Source organism: Habropoda laboriosa, unplaced genomic scaffold (assembly GCF_001263275.1).
Source record: "Habropoda laboriosa isolate 0110345459 unplaced genomic scaffold, ASM126327v1 scaffold478, whole genome shotgun sequence".
Classification (NCBI taxonomy): Eukaryota; Metazoa; Arthropoda; class Insecta; order Hymenoptera; family Apidae; genus Habropoda; species Habropoda laboriosa.
The window spans coordinates 30,747-48,506 of NW_017100618.1; the positions used below are offsets into that span (position 1 = coordinate 30,747).

At 39.2% G+C, this 17,760-nt stretch overlaps 1 protein-coding gene across 1 annotated transcript in view; it reads left to right on the forward strand.

The window, feature by feature from the left end:
- The window catches only part of LOC108576741 (neuroligin-1-like), a 44,535-nt gene that overhangs the window by 20,884 nt on the left and 5,891 nt on the right, over positions 1-17,760 (forward strand). The gene's annotated exons all lie outside the window — the stretch shown is intronic.

The window sequence follows — 17,760 nt, forward strand, 5'->3', positions numbered from 1 at the left end:
GTGGTTCACGATATACTTTATTTTTGAATGTACCAGAACAGGTCTGGTGAACCATGATGTTTCAACGCGACCTTATGCGAATAGAAGTTACTCGAGGTGATCAAGTTAGGTGCCTCACCCTGTATACACTTCTGTTCATAAGTATTAGGACACTTACCGAATGTGAAACAAACCTAAACAATCGTCACAAAATTATTCAACCTGGAATCTCGTAATACAACGAGTACATACACTTCTGCTGATGTATGGTACCAAATCTAGCGTGGATCTCTAGTGACCCGAACATAGGATCCCATTAACCCCTTAACCTATGATTTCTTTTCTGACTATGCATATAAGCGTCAGCCATTTAATGTTTCAGTACTGCACCACGTAACAAAAGTTAATCTGTTACAGATTAATTACATTTAGGAATCCTTGATCTTACGAATTAAAACGACAGCTAGGATTACATTGAATTTTTTCTCACTGATATACCTAACTATTTTTCTCACATCTTGACCAGAATCTCTGCCACGAGTCTGACACGTTGTTGCAAGTTAAAGGGTTAATTAAAGAAGATCGCCTCCGTTGATAAATAAAATTACTCTTGAAAAAGCGCGCTATAATAGCAGCATAGTAAAGATCACATATCAAAATGTAGCTAACACTCTTTATGAAAAAATGAAGCTGCAATTTCTCGTACTAATTCGTAAAAGGTTAATCCGACGTGTAAAACGGTTTCGTTATTATCACAAGTACAGTCATTAACCCACATTCCGCACATTTTATTACTAACGATGATACATTACGCTATTTCTTCCCATATTCACCTCGTTCATTCAAATTTAAATCCCATTCTTCAGCAGGCGCATCCGTTTCCACCGTGACGTTTCCCAGTTTAGCGAGTGGGAAGGCAAAAGACGCCCGGCCATTGTCGAGGTGCGAGGCATGAAATTAAAGAAAAATTGCATTCGTTCCGGCAATGGGATCGTTGATCGATAAATCGTGCCCTTAATGACGCATTGACTCGACCGAGTCCCTTTGTTTGATAAAACGTCGCGTTCACCCTTACCTTGGGTCAAACAGTCCTCTCCATTGTTGGCGGAACACTTTTCACGCCTCGTGATATTGTACTTCGACGGAAAAGTGATAAATTCCTTGTTGCTGTTTCTCTTTTTTTGTTCGCTCTTTTCTTTTTGCGCTTAAGAAACACAGGAAGTATATTCCAAGAAATTTGCATGCTGTGCATCGTGTTTCGGACAGCTTCTCTTTTTTAATGGCGGCATCGTGTTTCACTCTGCGGGAGTTCGTTCATTATCATAAGCACAAGCACAACGAACGAGTAACGCGAACGAGAGAGAATATATTTTTCCGGTTAAATTGGGCAATTCTTTTCGGATAAACCTTTTTTTCACGGACCGCGGTACGTCGTAAAGTCGAAATAAAAACGACGAAACGGCGATTTTTGTTCGCGTTCTTTTTCCCGATTCTTCGTTGCGTAAAAAAGAAACAGCAGGAAATCGCGGAATTATTTTAATGAAAACGGGAAAATTGTAACGTCCGCGAAAAATTTTCATGCGAGATGTTAATTTCGTTACGTTCTCCACGATCGTCCAATAGAATTACCATTACCGAATTTATTAGGGGGATAACAATTCCTGGCTTTTCGAAACTTTTAACGAAGTCGGACAACGCGGCTTCCGCCGATAAAACGAAATAAAAATAACGAAATTAATTTTCCACGGGTTATTTTCGTTTTTCCAAACTTCCAACACTTCTTGGACTTCTTATGCAGCATAAGTTCTCGTTATCCCTTTGAAGAGGATAGTTCAATATTTAGGGTTAAAAAATGAATTTTGTTACATTAATCGATAGTTCTAACAAGGGAACATCCCATCACCGACTTTTATGAAACTTTAGTATATAGTAGTTTTCAAAGAAATATTCGACACGTATTTTTTTATACCGTTGTGAAGGGGTGAAAATCACTCTCAAAGTTGGTGATAGTGAATACACTTAGTTTAGTATCTCGAAAATTATTAGAAATGGAAGAATAGTGCAAATTCAAGAATTTTGTATTTCTCGACAATAAATTTGAGAAATAAAAAATAAATAATTTTGTATTTCTCGACAATAAATTTGAGAAATAAAAAATAAATAATTTTGTATTTCTCAACAATAGATTTAAGAAATAAAAAGTAAATAATTTTGATTTGAAAAATACAAGATTCGTCAATTTACACAATTTCGAGGTATTAGACGAAAATTCTTTGAGAGCGATTTTCACCTCTTGAACGTGGACGATAGCTGATAAAAAAAAATACGTGTCAAATATTTTTTTGAGTACTACCACATACCAAAATTTCATCAATATCGATGATTATCACTTCGAGATTTTCCTTTGTAAGTATGTAGAACACAGGATGAAAAGAATTTCAAGAAAATTCGAAATATTATGAAAGGTGTCTCACAGGTTTACTACGTTCGAGTAAAGTCGGAAAATTGTTGAAATAAATATCTTAAAAAATGCTCAATTTCAGGGAATACACTTTGCGCACAAAATGAAAGGAGAAAAAATACGTTTGCAAGGATTCGAGGCAATTTTTCGAAGGGGTTGGCTACACTTACGCATCCGCCACGCCGCAGGCTATATGTTACCAACGAAATTGCTCGGAGGAAAATTTTTCTCGCTGAAATTCAACCAGGCATACTGGTTATTTTCCGTCTAATTACCCCGTCCCGTGGATAGAACGTCGCGTGCAATATTCGACAAGCCACAGACAATTTTTCTGTCCCCCTCTACGACCACCATGAACTTGAGAAACATGGAATAATACGTGTACCATCGTACAGGGGAACAATCACAAATGGAAAAAGTTTTCTTGGACGCGTGTTCCTCTTTAATATAACGTTCGAGGAAAATGTAATAAGCGATGGCAGAGGAGGGAAGGGAAAGCTATGGTGACAATGGAAGATTTCCGGAATGAAATTGTTTCCATGGTGTCTTTGTACACTGGGAATACCGGGAAATTTACATTTAGACTAATGTTCAACTGTAGCTGAAAGAGAAGAAAGATTGAAGCAACAATGATTCTTACGAAATGAAAAATTTCTTCCTGGCTGAAATTACAATATGGACGTATTAACAAGTTCTATTCACATAAAATTCATATATAATAATTAAAAGTGTTAATTAAAGTGAATGAGCAAGGGCTGGTATGCAGGTGCTACTCTAAGGACCAAAAATACGAGTGAGTGAGAGATAGATTCTTTGGCGAAATGGATAGAATACCCGGTTGCCAATAGATTATCTAGGGTTCGATTCTACCCATTCCATCAACCTGATTTTTCCTCGAAAAATTTCACATTCCGCGATATATTAGATCTCCTGGATTCCCAAAATCATCGAAGAGGAATTTTAGGATATGTCCTTCCTGCAAAAAAAATTCCTCAAAACTTGTCTCCTTGATATACAGGGATAATACATATGTATATCTTCGTCCAATACTTTCTACTCTAAAAAATCAGTAAAAAATGGAAAATTTAGAAAATCCTCTTCCCTTCAAACAAACTTCTCTCTAAAAATTAAAAACATTCCTCAGAATTTCCTCCTCACATTTCTCAACAATCCACAAACTCCTTATCCACTTGTTTCAACTCTACGAAAGTGCGGTTGTTGGTCGAACAATGGTAAATTAAAAAGACTTTCTCCGCCGTCCAAACAAATTCTCCAAATCTCCCCAAACTCCATTTCAGAGTAAATAATTCATCCCTCTAGTTCTTCAACTCTAGGAAATTCGTTACCATAATTAAATTCTCCCGACTCACATTCGTATATATTTCCCAAGTCGCTGTATCTGATTTCTGAAACTGCATCCTTCCGCGAAACACCTATATCCATCCAACAACCCTTCGTTGCAAGAGTGCGAGGAATAGTTTGAAACTGGAGGGACGAATTTCCCTTGTACGATTAATATTATTAGCGCGCGTGCACGTGTACATTAAACGGTATATCTTGGACGCGTCGGTTCGCGCAGGAAGCGAATACGCGCTAGAGGAAATTGTAAAATTACGGGAGCGCAGCGGCGCGCGAGGATCGGGTTGTGTGTCACGTTAGAATTCCGTGCTTCCGGTTAGAGTTTCGGTTCGCCATGGATACGCCACCCGTTATCAACGAAGCCCGATAACGTTACCGATAATTTCCTGGACAATTACCGAGGCACGCGAGCAACATGCAGCGGAGTTTAGGGGATGAGAAGGGCGGCGGCATGGTCGTTATTTAAATGGAATTGAAAAAGGTAACGACGTTAATTACAGATAAACACGGTGGTAGAAAACTCGTAGGTACGGTAAAACGGGAATTTAATTCTAGAGCGCGGAGTTTCACAGGATTTCAAAGAACGCTATACGTATAGGGGGAACTTTCGGAAAAGTGGATGAAAATTGCTTCTCTCCGTTAATCGCGACGTGTGTAAGTCTTTCGTAGTGGAAAAAAAAGAAATCAATAAATACCGTAGGATGTATTTGCAACGCATCGAAGATTTTAGAGCGTGCATTTACAAAAATTGTTGTAAAATCACGCGTTTCAGATAGAGAGTTGAAATTTGATCTGAGGATAGAGGAAGGATGTGGCTATCTTCTCGATGCACTATTATTTCTATACCGTTATCGATTCTCGAGAAAAAAATTGCGGTTTCGTTCGGTATTCCCTTTTCGTGACGTTGACGGATGAACTGAACTAGGAATAAAAATCAGTTCTTAAACGAGAATACATATTCTATTTATACAAATCTGATATAGGAAACGTCTAACGTGCCTGTTATTTATAACGATGATCGAAACGACGGTTTCCATGCTCTCCCTGGCTTCGTTCTAGCAAATGCGAAAGAGAAAAAGAGAATTACGGCTGGGAAAAAGATTAATATTCAACGAACCCCTCCCCGCATTGGAACCTGGTTTCACCGATAGAATTGCAGCAATTCATGAAACGAACCGTCCATCGATCGACTATCGCCAACTTGCGACCCCCGGGGCGTTCGTTCGCGAACAAATGTTCGATTAATTAAAATCGGGGAAACTGGTAAGATAGCATGTGAAGATTGCGAGCCAAGAGAAACGTCTCAAAATGACGGCCAGGTGGAGTGAAAAAAATCGATCTCTGACTTTTCCCTAGTGAAAACACCTCTTGTAAAAATAACTATACCACAGCAACGTGATATTAGGTCAACCTGCAAGTTCTCTTGAGAAATCACGAAACCACTGAAATTGAACATTTTTATTTAAAATAATTTCCATAATGTTCGAATTAATTCTCTAAGAGAAAGCAAGACGCAACTGGGATTAATTCACTATAGTTTTCTAAATCTGGGTACCACTATCACTGTAGAGTCATACAGTAACGAATCGGAGATCGTTCACCAAAAACTGAAAGTATATACAGCAACCAGCCCTGGTCAACAGAAAAGTTCCTATCCTTTTGTATGACAACGCCAGTCGTAGCAAGAACAACTGTATAAAAATTGCACCAACTGGTTATTGAAGTTCTACCTCAACCCCTATATTCCTCTGATTTTTCTCCAACCGATTTTCACTTTTTCCACTCACTTCACAATTGAGCCACTCAGAAGCCAAAATGATTAACTCCGTCAAATTGAATTTATCAAATTTTTTTCATTTATGAAGAATTAAGCACCAAGTAGGTGCTTTGACACTAAAATTAGAAGAATACTAAAAAGTGGAGTTAATCGCTTTGGCCTCTGAGTGGCTCAATTTCCTCACACAATAACGATTCAGGAAACAGGAAATATTGAAAACGCCTATTACCGCCGTTTATTTGGGACAGATACTGAAGAACGGAATATAAATACATTACATAATATGTTCGACCGTACCGAGGACTCGAACAATGGAGCCCTACCATATTCACAAATAATATATTTTCCGTAAATTGGTCTCTCTCCTCGCCATCAGCAAATTGTTTTATTACCTTAGAAAGTCGAATACCCTACATCTGGACACCACATGCACTACACTCATAAACCACCTTCCGACCTCAGGATTTTCCCATCCCCTAATATAACAATTTTAGCAACAATTTCCCCACTTCGACTCCACCAGACAAACCCTACCACACGTCCCAAACACCAATCAACCGATACTCCCACCACTTCTCACACATTTCACACCACCAATCACGGTACACACCGAACTTATAAAAACACAAACACACACAGAGATTCGATCAGAGATTCTATCACCAACTTTGAGACATCACGAAAAATAAAAAGTAACAGTCACCACCAATCAGCCAGTATTTGTCTATCGTGTAAAACATATATCTCTTTTTCACCCACCACAAATCTCATCTACAAATTTAAACAGCACTCGTGCCATTAGTTTGCCGCGAGAGCAGTTCGTGAATTCTTTGCGCACCGGTCGAATTAAGCATCGCATCGCGAAGTTCGCAAATCACGAACACCAAGAGTCAATGAATTACAGCACTTGATAAGACATGCCCACGGTTTCACAATTCGAAAATAATAATAAATGTTTCACGATCTTCAGCGACCTTGAATAATTTTAATGATAGCTCTTAGAATTACGGTAATAAATTAAAAGATATTATTTTAATTATGAATCTTCTTTATTTTTTATACGCGAGGAAGGCACGTCGAAAGAGCAGTTCGTGAACTCTTTGCGCACCGGTCGAATTAAGCATCGCGTCGCGAAGTTCGCAAATCACGAACATAATATATGTGTTTATTTAATTATTTTTGATTACTTATTGTTAGCTTTGTTTGCATGCTTAAACACACATTTGTATTCAAGACCGAATATTAATGTAGGGGATTTATGTGAGGAGGGATAGTAAACTCGAACGGACTTTTGACTATGCTATATTTATTAATACTTTATACGTGCTACGCTCAGGATGTCGCTCAATCAATCGCTGGATTCACTGATTACAAAAAAAAGATACGCACTTCTTAGAAAGCATAGTTGGCGAAATAACGTCTCCCTATATTCAAATACACAGCAAAACCTATTAACAGAATAAGTAGAACGCGATTTCGACGTTCGGCTGGAGAGTTGACTCGTTTCAGGACGACAGTGAAATTCACGAAACGCTCACTATTGCCAGCGTTTCTTACGACCCAAGTGTGCATTATCATTAACATAATTTCTCAATATGTAATCGTTGGATCACATTACATATAGTCTGGGCCACGATATAGCGAGGTCGTAAAATCGGTCAGACGTCAAAGTAAACATGTTTTAGCTGCTGGGACCCGAAAATTGACAGAGATACGAGCAGATAAGTACTTGAAACCATTGTCAGGACCGTACGAAGAATTCTTGTATCCAGCGAAAGTCAACTGATTCTAATATATTTACTGAAAACTGCATGCAGCTAGGACAAATTAGGGTTTCTCCCTCTGGGGGAAGCCGCTTTAGCATCTTAGTTTATCTACTCGTGTTATATACAGATAGAAAGTGCAAAAAGATTGTGTAGCTTAATATTAACATAATTTCCATTTGTAAATGAAATACCATTTTCTACTTGAAGTACCAAATCATATGCTACCATTCGTTTATTATTGGAACCCTCAAACAGACTGCAACACACGGCCTTGAGTGCCGCAGCATCAATCGATGCCGATTTTTGAGAGTTTAATTTACGACCTCGCTATATCGTGGCCCCAACTATACGTTTTTCAATAAATCATTTTTAGCTTCATTTTTTACATTGTTCAGATTTTGCCTGTTGAAATTCGCTTTTTCGGGACAGCCGCTTAATTGGGACAAATTAGTCCGGTCCCAATGTGTCCCAATTAACCGGAATCCACTGTACATAATTAGTGCTCTTGTAGTACCTTGGTAAAAGTGTATCGAACACCACGGAAATTATTCCAAGTAAAACTGTTTAATTTCAACGAAGTTACCTACGACGAGTTACAAATGACCTAATAATATTTCTCCATGAAATTCGACCAGCTGTTGCGTCTCACCGCACTCTGTTAAATAACACATAGACAACTCACTTCTGCGACGTATTTACTTTTCCCTCAAAACGATCACAAAGGTAACCGTATTTTTGGCTTCCCTGCTACCAGTAAAAAAGAGTCGTTTAATGAAGATCCAAAGGGTTTTCGAAAAAGGCGAAAAATTTCAGTTGCTCGCGCGGCTGCAAAGAAAGTCAGCGTCGGTTGTGTACGCGACGCCGTCAAAGCAGCCCTGTGCAAAGGCTAGCTTGTCAGCGGAATTTAGATTAAACTTCCGTTTGCCGATTGCCCGTGTACACAGACCGGGCTTAAAGGGGCCCGGTAATTGAGGGGAAACACGCTGCAAAAATGTTCAGCCCTCGCGCATCACGTGAAATATACGCGCGATTTCTAACTAACCGGCGTCTTCGTCGAATCGGAAACGAAGGAGAGAAACTTCCGCGAGGACCAAGCGAAGATCCATTAAGAAGTACCTTGGCCACATTTTATCGAGCGTATTGTCATCGCGAAAAGTTGTTTAATATTTGACTTCGCTCAAGGGAGTTCATTAAAGAGTCTTCCTCGAGAAACAGGATGTCAAAGTCGAAGGGAGGAAGAATAAAGGAGCCTTTTAAAGGATTCGACGATTTTCCGCTTGGCGAACCGTTTCTCCGCCATCGTGGATAAGATTATTTTGAAAGATTAAAGAGTTTAAAAAAAGAAAATCGCGAAACAGTCGCGAATTGTCGACGATCGAGCGGATGAATTGAAAGCTCCTCGAGAACTTCTCGACCGTTTCACCGTTGAAGAACTTTCTCATTTATTGGGGAATGACTGAATTTGTATATATTTTTTTTTAAGATTCAAAGAGGAAAGAAGGTTGGAAAAATGGCGGGGAAAAATGAGAAATGTGTAGCAGCGAGACGATCCACGATTTAATATCGAACAAGAATTCGTTAATAGATTCGTTGCAACGAATAATTAATAAGTTCAACGAAAAGAGAAAGAGAGAGAACAATTTGCATTTATAATTCGCGACTCGCCGAGTTATCCCGACGAGTAATCAGTGAAAATTGCGAAAACCGGGCGTGTCTGCGATATCGATCGATTTCAGAATCACCGAACAAACATTAAACATTCCCACTGGGACGAATATTAACAGTGCCACGATGTTCGGCGACGTGCTTTCGATGTTTTTGTTTTTCTCTCCTGCGTCTGGATTTGCAAGGAATTAAACAAGATGAAAAAAAGATTTTTTTCATTAACCTTCCGCGGAGGTTGAAATGAACTTTCTCGGAGCGAAGGAAACAAATTTTTACGCCGGCTGAGAAACTTTCAGAATTTCAAAAGAGTCCGCTGCTACTTTTCCGCCAGTCAGAATTTCGTCCTTCTTTCAAAGCGAAACTTTCGTCGCTGCAAAATGTTTAACGAAAAACCAAGGGAAAACGAAGAGAAAAATCAGAAACAGAAAGCTCTCTCGGGCGGAAAGTTTACAGGGGAAACTTGATACATCGGGAGCATCGATAAGCCGACTGATAAGTTTGATTATCGTAAAGAGTTATATAGTGTAACGCGAGACATAAGCTGATTACAAAAGAATTACCAAGCTTCTCGGCGGTTTAATTGGGTCGCTAGCACACGTTCGTGTGAACGTGATCCCTGTAGTCACGTAAACGTAAGTTGACACCTTTGCAAACTTTGAATTTCCATCGTTGAAAGTAAGTTGGAACATTGTCGTTTCGATCGTTCCTCGAAAGTATTCATGAATACCTGATTAGGTGTGCTATTACCGAGATTAAATCGAAGCAAAGTTAAGGAGTAAGCTGGCCTGTTACTTCGTAATACTCGTAATTGTAGATTGGACTTATATTTGATCGCCGTGCACTCGGTGCTTTGAAAGACTGTCGAATTTTCGTGATTCTGTTCGAAGTGAAAAGATTTCTGAAGTTGTTCCGAACAAAACTTCGAGCGAAATCCTTTTACACCGGAGCAAAGCGAGCAACCGAAACGTCATGGAAAGCGATAGCTTTATCAAGGGGAACGGTGATCCTTCGGAAATTGCTTTTGCCGGAACGACCGTCAACCGCTAAGTAGAACAAACCTTTTTTTTTTTTTTTTTTTGGCGCGCGAAAAAAGAGCCGTAGAACGAGAAAAACTGTGAGAAAAAACGGGTAAGACGATCGCGTTATGAGCTGGAGGACATCAAAGGCTGCTGGAAGCGTGTTTAAATTTAAATTTAAATTTAGATCATCGATTGCACGAGAAGCCGTGCAATAACCGTGAAGAGGAGCATTAACGCCTCCCTTGTATAATCAGCGCCAAAAAAATATTTGTCCTCCCTTTTAACCGTGCATTTCCCTTTGCAAATTCTTCCGTTGGTGACGTGTCAGGTGAAATTTTAAACGGAAACCAAATATCGAAACGTGAATTACATCGATCATAGTTAAGGGGGTAAACCACCCTGAGGTGTCTAAAAATAGGTAAAATTTGGAATTTTTTCTCGTAGATAACAGCTAAATGAGAAGTTTCAATTTTCTCAAAAATATATATATACAACGTTGGACCTCTTTCATGAATTTTTAAAAACTAAAGATGTTACAAAATGGAGGAATTATTGGCTCTTCTGCTAGAACATCGATTACTGGTCGCAACCGCTGGCAAGGATAGGAACTTGTGAAATGAAAAGTTCTTTTTGACTCATAAATAAAAATGTATTACCTACAATGGGGAGCACTATTTTTCAAAAATTGTAATTATCATAGAAATGGTGGCAGTTTGAAGAGGATCCCCTTTTTACCAAAAAAGAATCAGCTTCGAACGTTTCTAAAAAATTACCTAATTGACATATCGAAAAAATCTTACGCTACAGCGTAGGTAATACATTTTTATTTAAAATCAAAAAGAATTTTTTATTTCTGACGTTTCAATCCTTGCCAGCGATGGCGTCCAGAAATCGATGTTCCAGCAGAAGAGATTTCGCAGTAAGCCCTCCATTTTGTAACCTTTTTACTTTTTAATATTTGCAGATAAAAGCTGAAAGTTGCTTTCACATCTTCTGAAACAAAAATGGAAGCTTTTCATTTAATATTTACCCGCGAAATAAATTCCCAATGTTTTCCATTTTTAGAAGCCTCAGAGTGGTGTACGTCCTTAAGAAACGAGGAAAGAGAAAATATTGATAGAATATTTTCCTCCTCGAAGGAATTCAACTGTGTTTACCAACGACGTTCATTTGTCGCCAGAATGGAAGGTTCTCGTGGAAATTCGGAGTTGAGAAGCGACGTTGATTTTTGTCGCCGGTATTCGTATGCAAAACAAGAAGGTGAAACGTACGTGATGAAAGAAAGGGTTGAGAAGAAATGAAGGGCGAGTTCGAGGGCTGCCGACGCGAGGAATTCACACAAAAACTAATACTATCAGCATATACGTGTATCACGAGCCAGCAAAAATTCAATGTAATCTGCACGTTTGAATCTCCGATAAAAAAAGGAAAACCAGAAAAACGAAGAATAAATCATACAAAAGTACGAAGACAAATTTTCAAACTAAAAATTCCAATCTCTCACGACGGATAACACGAGAGATTCTTTTCTTTCCTGGAAATTTCATTCGTTCCAAGGATTCTAAATTTTTCACCATCGATGCGCCCAAGTAAAACAGAAGCGATACCTCCAAATGAAATATCCCAGAGTCCTCGAAAGATCGCATTGTCACAGTATTACCAAAGCCATCGCTCACGAAATCGTCCATCATAGACCACCAATCGTCCAACTCTCCTCAACTTCAACACTTCCGCAAATCCTCCGAACCAACTTTCTCCCCTCTATCGTACGAAAGCCTCCGAATCCATCGTCAAACAGTCCAAGAATCGGGTGCACACACGCCTCTTCCATCTAACAATCCCCGAAGACAGATTGTTGCGTGAAGCTTCATGGTTGCATTTGCTCCACCCACATGGTATAGTAATTCTGCCATACTTTTGGATGGTAATTCAATACCGTTGAATCGCGTTGAAATTATACTTTGAGCCACGCTCGAAAGAGAACTTTTTCGTTTCGGCACTATTTTAATGGAAGTATGATACAAGCGGGTGTTGAATAATTCAAGAAGAGTTCTTACGAGGGAACATCCCGAAGTGTTAATCACCGATTTTGATGAAACTTTGGTATACGGTAGTTCTGAAAAAAATAATCCACGCATTTTTTTTCATATCGGCAATCGTCCACAGTGAAGGGATGAAAATCACGCTGAAAGTTGGGAGTTGTAAATATATTTAGTCTAATACCTCGCAAACAATTAGAGATAGAGAAATAGGAAAAATAAGGAATAATAAATAATTTTGACCAAATATGTTCATTGCCCTCATCTTTGAAGGCGACTTACACCCCTTAAATGTGGACAATTGCTGATAAAAAGAAATACGCGTGATTATTTTGAACACTACAATATACCAAAGTTCAATCAATATCGGTAATTATCACTTCGGGATGTTCTCTTGATAGTGCTGATCGAATCATACCGTTTTTGGTGGTAGTTGGAGCGTAACTGATCTTGGTAACTTACTCGTTGTTTTTTTCACGAGTTCGCGGTGCAACGCGATCTATTTTATTAAATACGGCGCGTTAATGAAGGTCGTAACTCTTCACTCCGATGTTTCGACACCGCGGATCGTACAGTGTTTTTTCCTTACGAACGTTTCCGGAGGTAAGGAATGATACTTTCGATGTGTCTTTTGGTTTTACTTGTCCTCGTAAAGTGTGTGTTTTGAACTCTCTTATTTTGTGGTGGTGCGTGGGTATATATTGGGTCGGTGTATGTTCTGATTGGTTGGACGTTGAAGGTGGTGGAAAAGAAGGTCTCGAAAAATGCGGAGGTGTGATTGGATATTAGGAAACTAGTGGAAGGAGAACGTGAGGGTGAAGGTGGTGGGCAAAAGTTTAAATAATTTGGGGAAACCCCGGAAAGGGGAAAGGTGATTCGTAACTTACTATTTTCTAATAAGTTTCATTAATTAATTAATCAGAGTGGAGACAGAAAATCTATTAGTAGACGAGTTGGTAACGGTCATAGTATGAAAGTTGAAGCAAGAGACAAACGTCTGAGTTTTTCCCAAAATGACGTGGCCTTACAACAGCCGTTCGAATCGAGGGTTTATCTATTGGGTCTGTTGGCTGGTCTTTTTCTTTTTTAAGTGTCGTTTCGAGTTATATCATTGAACGCAGGATCATCGAATCCCTTCGACAACAAGGGAAGAATAATCTTCGTCAGCCAGATTTCAGCTGGTTTATTAAATAATTTCACATTCTCCTTTCTTCGCTCGCGCTTTCACGGCTCGGCTGCTTAATTATGCCTTGAGAAACATCGTACTCGCTTCCATTTCTCTTGCTACTTTCATCATCCTCCGCCACTCTGTATTTCTTCGTCCGTTTTAATTACGAATCGCCATTGTTTACCAGCCTTCTTCCCTCCCCATCTCTCCCCCCATCGCTCGGTTAGACGGAGTTTTACCGGATTGAATTTTATTCTTCGACTCCCCTGACCCGCTCGAAGCCCCGTTTCACCACGCTCTCGACTTCCTCTTTCGCATAGGAGAAGAAGAAGTGTAGAGAGAAGGTTCGTCCAGCTCCTTTCTTCCCTCGCCTCGCTCTCAGGTGCAATCGATACGTCCGACTGCACGCTGGACACCGTCGAACTGGGTTGAAAACGAACGAGAGGAAGCGTTTGTATTGTCTGCCAAAGAACTCTGGAGAGTTTCTTCTTGCAGCCTCCATGGGGGACGGAGTGGAATTTATATAATGGAAATTTTTCTCCGGTGCTTCTGTGCAATTCTTCATTACCTCTTTTTCTCTTTTTTCTTCTCTCTTTTTTTCACTACGATTCCTCGCGCGTTATATTAGACGGAAGTTATTTCGCCGTGGAGTATATTGTTTTAACGATCCCCCAATTTATTTATCCCCATTGAAGCGTGAAACTGCAAAGTAATCACATTTGTAACAGGGAAACGGGGAATTTTTGTTTGAGTACCTCTTCGCTTTTTAATTTAATTTTCCAACTCTTATAATAAGAATACTCTTAATATTTTCCTAATCGAGATTTCACGTTGACGACACTGAACCAAGAATACCGTTCTCGCCAAAGTTTTGCTCAGTCACATCGCAGAAAATGAAATTGACGTGTGAGAAACTAGTTAAATTCTACAAAGAGTTAGTTAGACTCAAGTTAGAAATTGTATATACAGGGTGTCCCAGTTTTTCCAGTCAAACTTCGCCACTATGTTCTATAAGTATAAATAAGAAGAAAATGTTGGATAAACATAGGTCGTTTGAAGTTTCGTTAAAAAGTTACAACAAAAATACAAAGGGAATGGTAACAAATTAGCGGTTGCTATGTTACAAGACAAAAATGGCGCCTGTAAAAGTTACATTCAACACCTTCAACAACCTCGGATTGTAAACACAGCTCGCATAAAACAGAGCAGATGTAAATATCGCTGATCCATTCTTATTTTCTATCATAATAAGTGCACACCCGTTACCGTTCCCTTCGTATTTCGTATTTCGGTCATAACTTTTTAACAAAGCTTCAAACAACCTATGTTTATATAACATTTTCTTCTTATCTACACCCGTAGAATATACTGGCAAAGTTTGGTCGAAAACAACTGGAACACCCGGTATATCAGTTATAAGCTCGTTAAAAATAATTCACAACCACTTGAAACATTCGTGGAGAAACTTCCTATAGATATAATTAGCAGAACAACGCTTCGATAATTCCTAAAATCTGCTTTGCTCGCATCTACACAGATCTTCTCGTAATCTTTTCGTGCAAAAGCACAGTCAGAAAGTAGAGAATAAGCAAAAGCATCCGTTCCAGTGGAACGCAACCAGCTACATGATTTTCAAAAGGCAACTCCTCGTTCCTCCACCGTGGAGAATCGATAAGGGAAATATTAGGAAGGGAAGCGCGCTGCGGGGGCCACAAAAGGCGCAGAAGGTCTCCATTACCTCACGTGAAGCTCAAAGGGGATGCCTGCAAGTAGAATCGTCTTTATTCTAACCAAAAATGTGGCTTGATCGACGTCGATGCAACAGAGCAGAGAAAGCAACGAAACAACCAGCTTCTCTGGTTGCAAATTGGATGTTCCCGGGGCGGTGATCGTCGAGTAGAGAGATCGTTTAATATCTTCGACCGCGTTAAAGACGCTCTATCGGGCAGAACCACCGTGGGGAAATTGCAAAATTCTCCAGACGAACGGTGTATTTCGTGTTCTCTCTCTTCTCCTCCTCCTCCCTCTTCTTCTCCTAGCGTGTGCGTACAGTCACATCAGTCGCTTTTCACATTTAACGCGAATTCGTCGAAGTGAAGCCTCAAAGGAGCAGAATATTTGTGTTGCAAACAAACCGTGCGAAATTAAGTTTCGAAACTGCGAAATATTTGTCGCACGAGCACAACTGCTACTTTGTGACAGCTGCCTTCTTATCGCCTGTTTTTCAACATGCAGCCGCGTTAAGCTGCTTCTACACTATACAGTGCTCCCTCGAACAACGCGGTTTTTCTTCAAAAATTTCGACGTTCATTTCGAATCAATTTACACGTTCAGCATACGTTTAAAATTTTAAATTTTAAAATCATGGCGAATCAGAGAGGTGAGAAAGAGCCAATGCGAATTCGTTCACGTGAACTAATTCCTCGTGAATTGTCGCTGCACCCAAGAAGTAGTGGCGCCAAATTCAAATACATAACAAATAGCCGAACTTGGGAGAAAAATCAAACGACCGATGTGTCGCTGAGAACTAGAAGGAGCTATAGTTGGGGCCACGATATAGCGAGGTCGTAAATTAAACTCTCAAGAATCGGCACCGATTGATGTTGCGGCACTCAAGGCCGTGTGTTGCAGTCTGTTTGAGGGTTCCAACAATAAACGAATGGTAGCATATGATTTGGTACTTCAAGTAGAAAATGGTATTTCATTTACAAATGGAAAATATGTTAATATTAAAGCTACACAATCCTTTTGCATTTTCTATCTGCATCTTGTAACCGTACTTCCAAATGCGGCTTTTCCCAGAAGAAAAAAACCCTAAATTGTCCTAGCTGAACTCAATTTTCAGTAAATATATTAGAATCAGTTTGACTTTCGCTGGATACAAGAATTCTTTGTACGGTCCTGACCATGGTTTCAAGTACTTATCTGCTCGTATTTCTGTCAATTTCGGGGTCCCGGCAGCTAAAACATGTTTACTTTGACGCCTAACCGATTTTACGACCTCGCTATATCGTGGCCCCGACTATGCATTTAAGTAATTACATAATACGTGCGTGTATGTGTATAAATATAATATATGCACATGCATAGAAAGAATATAAATGTTCTTCGGTTTTTTGCGAAGGCGAAGGATGATTGCCAACAACGCGGATTTCCATCAACGCGGTCAGTCGGCATCTCTAATCTCCGCGTTGTTCGAGAGAGTACTGTATAACAAAACACTGTTATAAGAGAAATTGTTTTTTAACCTTGTTTTAGAACTCGTTTTTATAACTTGTTACAAGTTTATGCCTTTTGCTTTATAGGAACAAGTCTATAACAAGATCGTATTTCTTCCTTTTTGCAACTCTTGTTAGAACTACCCAATCAACGTTCGAATTCTGTTTTTCTATTTCGATTGAGTTCATCTTCATATCAACGCCTAATTCAGTCCACGCGTCATGCTCCTTATGGTAGATATAAAAACTATCTTTGATCTTTACCGACACGTGATGGATAACATAATTTTCTGAATAACACGAAAAATGTTATTTAACCCTTTGCACTAGGAGGTCATTTTGCTATAGCAAAAGTTTGCAAATCGGATCTTAGAAATTTTCTAAAATTAACGTAAAAACAAACCATACTATTTTAATTAAATATTCAACGTATTCTCTATTTCACTATGGCAATCAAATTTATAGAGGTCCCATAGATCTGCTCTCTGATTTGACCAATTATTTACCAAGTGACAATTACTTAATATCGCTTCTCGGTCGCCACTCGATTGCAAAGGATTAACATAATATTATATGACATTTTTCTTTACCTTTATCTAAGAAATTTTGTTACTTCACTGTACAGGGTGGGCCAAGTAAAACAGGCCACCTAATTATCTTCTCCAGCTATGGTGGTACGAGAAAATGTTTATACGTAATTTAAATGGTTTCAAAGGGCAAATGAGATGGAGGGAAAATTTGTTTGATAGATGATTTGTCTCACATTTGTCATTTTTGTCATTTTATGGTCACATTATTATGCACGTTTAAATGCACATCAATGTCTGCCACAACATACAGTAGAAACAAATATTATATATACATTCGTGTAAAAACACATAGCTGGCCTTGAAAAAAAAATCTTATTCGCCCTTTGAAACCATTTAACTTGCGTATAAAAACTTTCTCGTACCACCAGAGCTAGAGAAGATAATTACCTGGTCTATTTTCCGCCCTGTACAGTGTAGACACAGCTTTACGTTACTATCAACCGTGGAATTAAAAACGTACTACTTCCGGTGTATACTTTACGACGTATCGTAAAAGTTAAACTTTATTCACGAGTGAAATGTGTATTTTAAACAAAATTCAGATATTTTGGAAGATAAAAGAAAGTCTGGTCTACGAATCGCAGAATAGTCGATTTTTAAGGAACAGAGGGGGCAACGAAGGGTTTGAAAAGGGCAGCGACAATTTCCAGCAGAGTCAACTGAAACGGTCAGGTGGCCAGAGTAATCTCGAAACGGGGCTCGAAGCGCACATATCACAT